The following is a 6,786-nucleotide window of genomic DNA, read 5'->3' on the forward strand; positions in this document are numbered from 1 at the left end:
CCTGACTAACCATTCTGGTTTGCCCAGATCTCAGAAGTTTCACAAGATGTGGGACCTTTAGGCTAGAATGGGAATATTCCTGGACAAGCTGGGATGGGTGGTCACCCTACCTACCTTGGACCACCCATAATAAGACGCATTAGCCCAGGACAGGACTGCAGGGCAGGGGCCCACCAGGGACCCTACAGGATGCCCGTGAAAGTGCCCATGAAAGAAAGACTCATCTGCAAACGTTTGCCAGGCCTGGAAAGCCCAAAGCCAGCACAAGAAGGACATTTCCTGGCCCTTTACCATGTCTCTCTTCTGGCTCTGGCATTAACCCAGAAACTGGCTAGCAAGCTGCGGGAGGGCATCAGAAGGGAGGAGGGAAAGCACTAGGTGGAGAATAAAGCATAAGCCATCCACAGTGGAGCAGCTGAGGTACAGGGACAGGAAAAGGTTTAGTGCTAAATCAGTTTCAGTTTCTGGTTATGTAAGATGTTCTGATTACTGAATTCCACTCACTTGTTACTAAAGGGATTGTAGGATGTTCTTGTCCTCATATACACATCCAAGAGTATCTAGAAAAGTCCTGGGATGCACCTGAATGTTCAAGTAGGGGCAAGGGAAGCTTAACTCTACTGAACACATGAAGGGGAGTGCTGTGATTTCACGATGGGCTGTCCTCGTTCAACATACTTCTTGTACTTGAAATTTCAAAAATCCTGCTCCAATGTGAAGTGACAAATGACAGGTCAAGGAAATAACTTGTTTGTTCCTCTACTTTGTAAAGATTATGCACTTTCCATGGACTGTTTAAAATTCCTCAAATAATGAATTTAAGTTAAAGAGGGAAAAAAATCCATCTTTCCCATCTCTCACTCAGTCTCCAACAGCTATCAAACATCAAATATTTTCTTCTTCCCTAGGCTGGAGGCCTAACAACTCCAGGAACTAAATATCAGATTTTCCACAGAGAATTGTGGGATCATTTATTCTTTGGGATGACTGTCAGATATTACTTGTTTTCCTCTACCTCCACCGTACCCCCTCAATCAGGTGAACCCACCTGCTGCAGCTACCTGTTTCAGCTCAGCTCAGCTCATCTGCTTCTACTGTGGTCCTGACCCTCATAAAGTGCCCCTTTCACAGATGCTGGCTTGTCAGTGTTGCTACTTATTTTCACCCAGCCCTGTGCCATCCATATCTGGCATACAGTCTCAAGATCTGATGCTGATTCTCTGATCTCTCTCGACCAAGCCATCAGGTGCTTCTGACTCAGTTGCCCAGGATTTCTGTGTTAGAAAGGAACTGCCTGGGAACTGCTTCTTGATTTTTCTGGATCAGGCTTCTAGTCCCAACTCTGTTAAAATTCCAGTATAATCTTAGACAGTTGTTTTAACCTCTGCAAGCCTCAGTTTCTTCATCTATACAATTAAGATAAAAATAGTTGTATTGCTCAGGGATACTGTGAAGAAATCAATAGATGTGAAAACACTTTGTAAAAGTTAGACAGTAAATATATGCATGGTAGTACATATGTATGCATTAGTACAATCTGGTTACCACACTGGAGTTGGGATTTTTGATATTATTACCCTTATCTTTACCCTTCCCTGTCATTACTGCATCTCTTGGCTTTTTGCTTAGATCCTTGATCTTCAGGACCTGATGTGCTGAATGTCAATATCCATCCGTTCACTGAGATGATCTTACCAGGCTCAATGTCTTCTTATCGCTTCATGCAAAGGTCATTTTCTCACTCTCTTTCAGTCCCAGGTGAGCCACCTGAGCCTTCTCTCTTCAACTACTTTTCTTTCTGACCTAATGTCCTAATGAATATGGAGATCTGTGCAATTCCAGTTCAACCAACACTCTGCTCTTTTCTTCCTTCATAGCTGTCACACAGAGAAAACCCAAGACAGCAACATGTTCTGGAAGCCAGGTGAGGAGAGATTTTTAAGAGGGAGAGAGTGAAAAATTCTGTCGAATGTCAAATTCTTTTCAAGGAAGGTGAAGCCTGAGAATTGAGCATTGAATTTAGCAATGTGGAAGTTACTGGTGAGCTTGATAGGAGCAAATTGGGGGAAAAAATGAAATAAATTTCAATTAGAGTAGATTCAACAGAGAGCAGGAAGAACTAAATTAGAGGCAATGATAAACAGCTCTTTCAAAGAACTGTGTTTTGTTTTGTTACTTTTTTTCTTAAGATAAGGAAAAGAATGGGCAATAGCTGGAAAGACAATAGGATGATGAAAGGTTTTACCAGACGATACAGACAAAAAAGAGGGATACATTGATAAGACAGGAGAGAAGAAAATTGCTGGAACAATGACTTGAGTAGGTTAGAGCCATACTGGAGGGGCTGGCCTTCTGAAATGCAGATGGCTCAACTATATCACAGGAAGAGAGCTGGAACATGTGTACACACATGCATCAGGGGAGGACATGGAGGGTGTCTTCTGATGGCTTCAGTTTTCTTAGTTACACAGGAAGCAAAGCCATCAGCTGGGAATGAGGATGGAGGAGGAGGTGTTGGAATCTGAGAAGAGGGAAGGTAAGAAATAACCACATAGGAGAGTAGAACAGTAAATTATCTAGGGATATACAGTACAATTGCTAGGCAGTGTTAATCACTCTCGTAATGTTAATGATCATTAATCTATATTGATGTCATTAGTGGATTTTACTCTAGATATGTTCATTTGTGTGAGTGTAGTCACAGTGTAGGCAGAATGTCAAATTTAACTAGGGTTTGGCTTTATCCAAGAGAGTTTGATGAACAAGAGTAAGGTAGAGAAATTGGGGGCAAATTTAAGGGAGTGATTATAACGACAGACCATGAAATGTAAGCAAGATAATGAAGAAGTGAGGGAGGCTGCAAGGAAAACCAACAGGATCAATAGACAGAAGATGGCAGGATGGATTTAGCCAAGTGACTAATCAGGGAAGAGAGCTCCAGGCAGACTGTAGATGTTTGTGAGGCTGGCCGACTATTGGAATTGGGGTTCAGGAAATGTGTTGAAAAAATAGCAGTTATTGACCAGAATAGTAAGCTGCTCATAATTGATATTATGGAGGGTTTGCAGTTATGGTAAAAGCACAAGAGTTTATCCATGGGAATCAGTGGCCAAGGTAAAGAGGAGAACAAGATCTCTAGAAGTGGGGAGGCCAAGGAACTGAGAGAACAGACATTGGAAATGATCATCTATAGGGATATTGAGCTCACTAATAAGTAGAAGAGAATTAGAGGAAGACAGAATGAATCATAAGTTAATTATCTCCAAAGACTAACAAGGAGTAACCAGGAAGTGCTGGTGATAATGGCGGCATGAGGTTAGGGATGACCTCAACAAACCCAGTCACTTCCAGAATGCATACAGATCTGGCTTAAAAAGTTCTGGTCAGGTCAGGCGCCATGGCTCACGCCTGTAATCCCAGCACTTGGGGAGGCTGAGGCCAGCGGATCACGAGGTCAGGAGATCGAGACCATCCTGGCTAACGCAGTGAAATCTCATCTCTACTAAAAATACAAAAAATTAGCCAGGCATGGTGGCGGGCACCTGTAGTCCCAGCTACTCGGGAGGCTGAGGCAGGACAATGGCGTGAACCCAGGAGGCGGATCTTGCAGTGAGCCGAGATCGCACCACTACACTCCAGCCTGGGTGACAGGGCGAAACTCCGTCTAAAAAAAAAATGTTCTGGTCATTCCACACAAGCAAGTGGGTAATGAGGGGCCATTGTTTCATGCTAGTGTCCTTATTCTCGCCATTATTCTTTTTTCAGTTTTAATTGAGCTCGTGAATCTCCTGAATAATAGAGAAGAAAGAAAAAAGGAAAGAATGTGGAGTGATGATAATTCAGTTAGTTTAATCCAGCTCAGTAATTAATTTCAAAGTGTGATTTGGGAACTCCTGGGGTTCCCTAAGACCTTTTTTCGGATCATAACTATTCTCCTAATGAAACTAAGATGTCATTTGCTGGTTTTGCTTTTTTTGTCTTGGGAGTGTACAGTGAAGTTTTCCAGAGGCTAGATAACATATGATAGCAAAATATGATAAAAATTGAGTACAGAAGCAAACATGAGAATCTACCTGTCTTCTATTAAGTCAGCAATTAGAGATTTCAAAAAATGTAAAACGATGCCATTTTTCTTGATATTTTTTCTGTTTTGGAAAACACAATCTTTTTCATAAAATTTATTATTTATGTTAACTTGTAATGGAACTATTCTTTTAACTTAAATGAATAAAATGAATATTTAGGACTTTCTGTTTAATTTTGGATATGTTAAATGTTAATAGATATAACCTGAATAGACAAAAGTCCTTTGGGGATAGCCGATTTTTAAAAGGGGCCTGAGACCAGAGAGTTTAAGAAACTCTGATTTTTGTCACTTACTAGAAGGCAAAGACTGGGAAGGCTGAGAGGTTGGACGTATCTAGCGAAATGGAGGTGAAGAGTCCTGCATGAGCACTTCTAACCACTGTGACCTGCAACATGTTATAACATCACCTCCCTGAGGCTCTAGCAGGGGACATGCACAAGTCATAAAGTGTCTCTCCTAGCTATGGAAGTTCTCCTTACTTTGAATATCATTAGACATATTTAATGAATTAGTAATTGTTATGAAAAATTGAGCAATAAATCAATCTGTATAAGACAATGGTATATCTTTGAAATTTCAATAAAGCTCAATTGTTTTAAAGGTTTAGAAGTTTGCTTTTCTTTTTTGATTATGGAAGCAATACAAGTCACTGTCTAAAATGTAGAAAATTCTGAAAAGCATTAAGAGAATAGGAGTTAGTTATAATTTTACCTCCCAGAGAGAATGAGTTAGCTTACTACCTGTTTTCTTCTGTCTCTCTTTTTTAAACAAATATGTTATCATGCTGTATATATAATTTGAAATCATTATGTTTAATGGAGCAAAATATCCCATTTGAATTATATAATAACAAATTTAGTCAATCTACCTATAGTTAGTTAGATGTGAAAAGGTTCCCCTCCATTTTTTTCATCTGTTATAATGTATGCTTGAATATGCTTCTCTCTATATATTACTTTATTCTGCACATGTACACACACACACACACACACACACACACACACACTCCAAAAACTATGTATATGCAGTTGTCTACATCACTGGTTCAAAGCATTCATTTTGCTGAAGGAAATAAATACTGCAAAGTTGGAACTTCCTTCCAAACTGACTTATATTTATTGTTATTGCTATTGTTAAATTTACTAGCAATTCCAGTACAAGTGCCATTGTAGATTTTTTTAAAAAAACTGATTAAATAAACCTAAATTTCATTTGGATAAATTAATGGATTAAAAAATATTTTGAAAACGAAGACATAATTGAAAATGAATAGTGGTGACAGCAGGTTTTAGAAGGTATTGTAAAACAAAAATAATTAAAACAGCATGGTTTTATAGTAAGGATTGACAGATAAAGGAAGGAAATTCCTAGGAAATACTGTCTAGCATATTTAAAAATTTAGTATATGATTAAAGGCAGTATCACAAATAAGTAGTGACACTAATGAATATTCAATAACTAGTGCGAAAATATCATTAACTCTGTGGAAAGCAATAAACAAAAACAAAAACGCAAATCCCGTTTGACTGACTGAGATAATTAGAATAAAAGATGTATGGTGCCATCTAGTGGTTAAACATGTAATTGCATACATATTGTTCTATGTGGAGTCTAATGGCAGAAATTTAAACCTGATGGAGACTTGAAGGGAGGTAAATTATTCATTAATAAAAAGGTTTACATCTCACACTTCAGCACTAATTTAAGAAAACATTTTTAAATACTGACTGTTTCTGAGAATATTATAAACGGTAGCCTATATAGTGATCCCGCATGAACATACAAGAAATTGCAGTTCCAGACATTCACATAAACAAGCATGCCAACCTGTCAGACTTTTTTTAGTAACACAATGAAACAAAAGAACAATTTGAGTAAAAGCATGCTGACTGGAAATTCATACATGAGAGCAGAGCCTTCCAGCAGTTATAGTTTTGAATAAAGAACACCAGGGGAGCAACCTATCCTCTGGCCCATGGGGACGAATGGAGGGCCAGAGCTTGCCCTGGGCCAGTGGCCAGTGCGGTTGGGTAGTTCTGGCGTCAGTGGAGACCGCACATCTCCCTTTTGGCCTTAGGCACAAGCTGTACACACGCAACCATCTCTACACTGGTTCTATGCCTCCAGTCTTCCCATCCGTCAATCCATGGAGGCTGCTGCAAGGACACATGGCTCATCTAGAAAGCAGCCCTGCCTTCCATCGCTGGGAACGCACTCTCCTTCCCATTCAGTGGCTGCAGCACCAGCTGCCCTGTTGGAATGCACAGAGCTTCCTGGCCCCAGCTCCTTGGTCCAGAGATGAGCTCCTAGACTAAAGCTGGGCCTATAAGTCCTCTTCCTTGGAGTTTTGAATTTGGAAACAAGAGAATTGGGCCAGTCTATCTCTGGATTGTCAAGACTGGGAGCTTAAAACCCAGAAGCTTTGGGTGTCCATTAGTGTAAGCTGGAGAAACAGAAAGAGCAAGTGGAGAGGATGAAGCCCAAAGCAGCAGCAGCGGGCGATGAACGAGGCAGCACCACTGTGCTCCCCCTCCCCAGCTCTGTTGCTTCGCTCCTTTTGGATGCTCAGTTTCTCCTTGGATTCCTTGGATTCCCAGTATTCCTCAGATAAGCCTTTCCATTTTCTGAAGCAAATGTAAACGATTTTTTTCTTGCCTCTACATTCAAAAGTGTGCTAATAAATCTTTTGAAAGGACAAA

The 6,786-nt window shown here is 40.2% G+C and overlaps 1 long non-coding RNA gene across 1 annotated transcript; it reads left to right on the top strand.

Annotated features, from left to right (window-relative positions):
* The first annotated feature begins 1,875 nt into the window (after positions 1-1,875).
* LOC141408179 (uncharacterized) lies at positions 1,876-6,786 on the top strand. The gene is made up of 2 exons (XR_012421166.1): positions 1,876-1,924; positions 3,766-6,786. It is a non-coding gene; the product is annotated as an uncharacterized lncRNA (long non-coding RNA).

This window comes from Macaca fascicularis, chromosome 12, assembly GCF_037993035.2.
Source record: "Macaca fascicularis isolate 582-1 chromosome 12, T2T-MFA8v1.1".
NCBI classification, from domain to species: domain Eukaryota; kingdom Metazoa; phylum Chordata; class Mammalia; order Primates; family Cercopithecidae; genus Macaca; species Macaca fascicularis.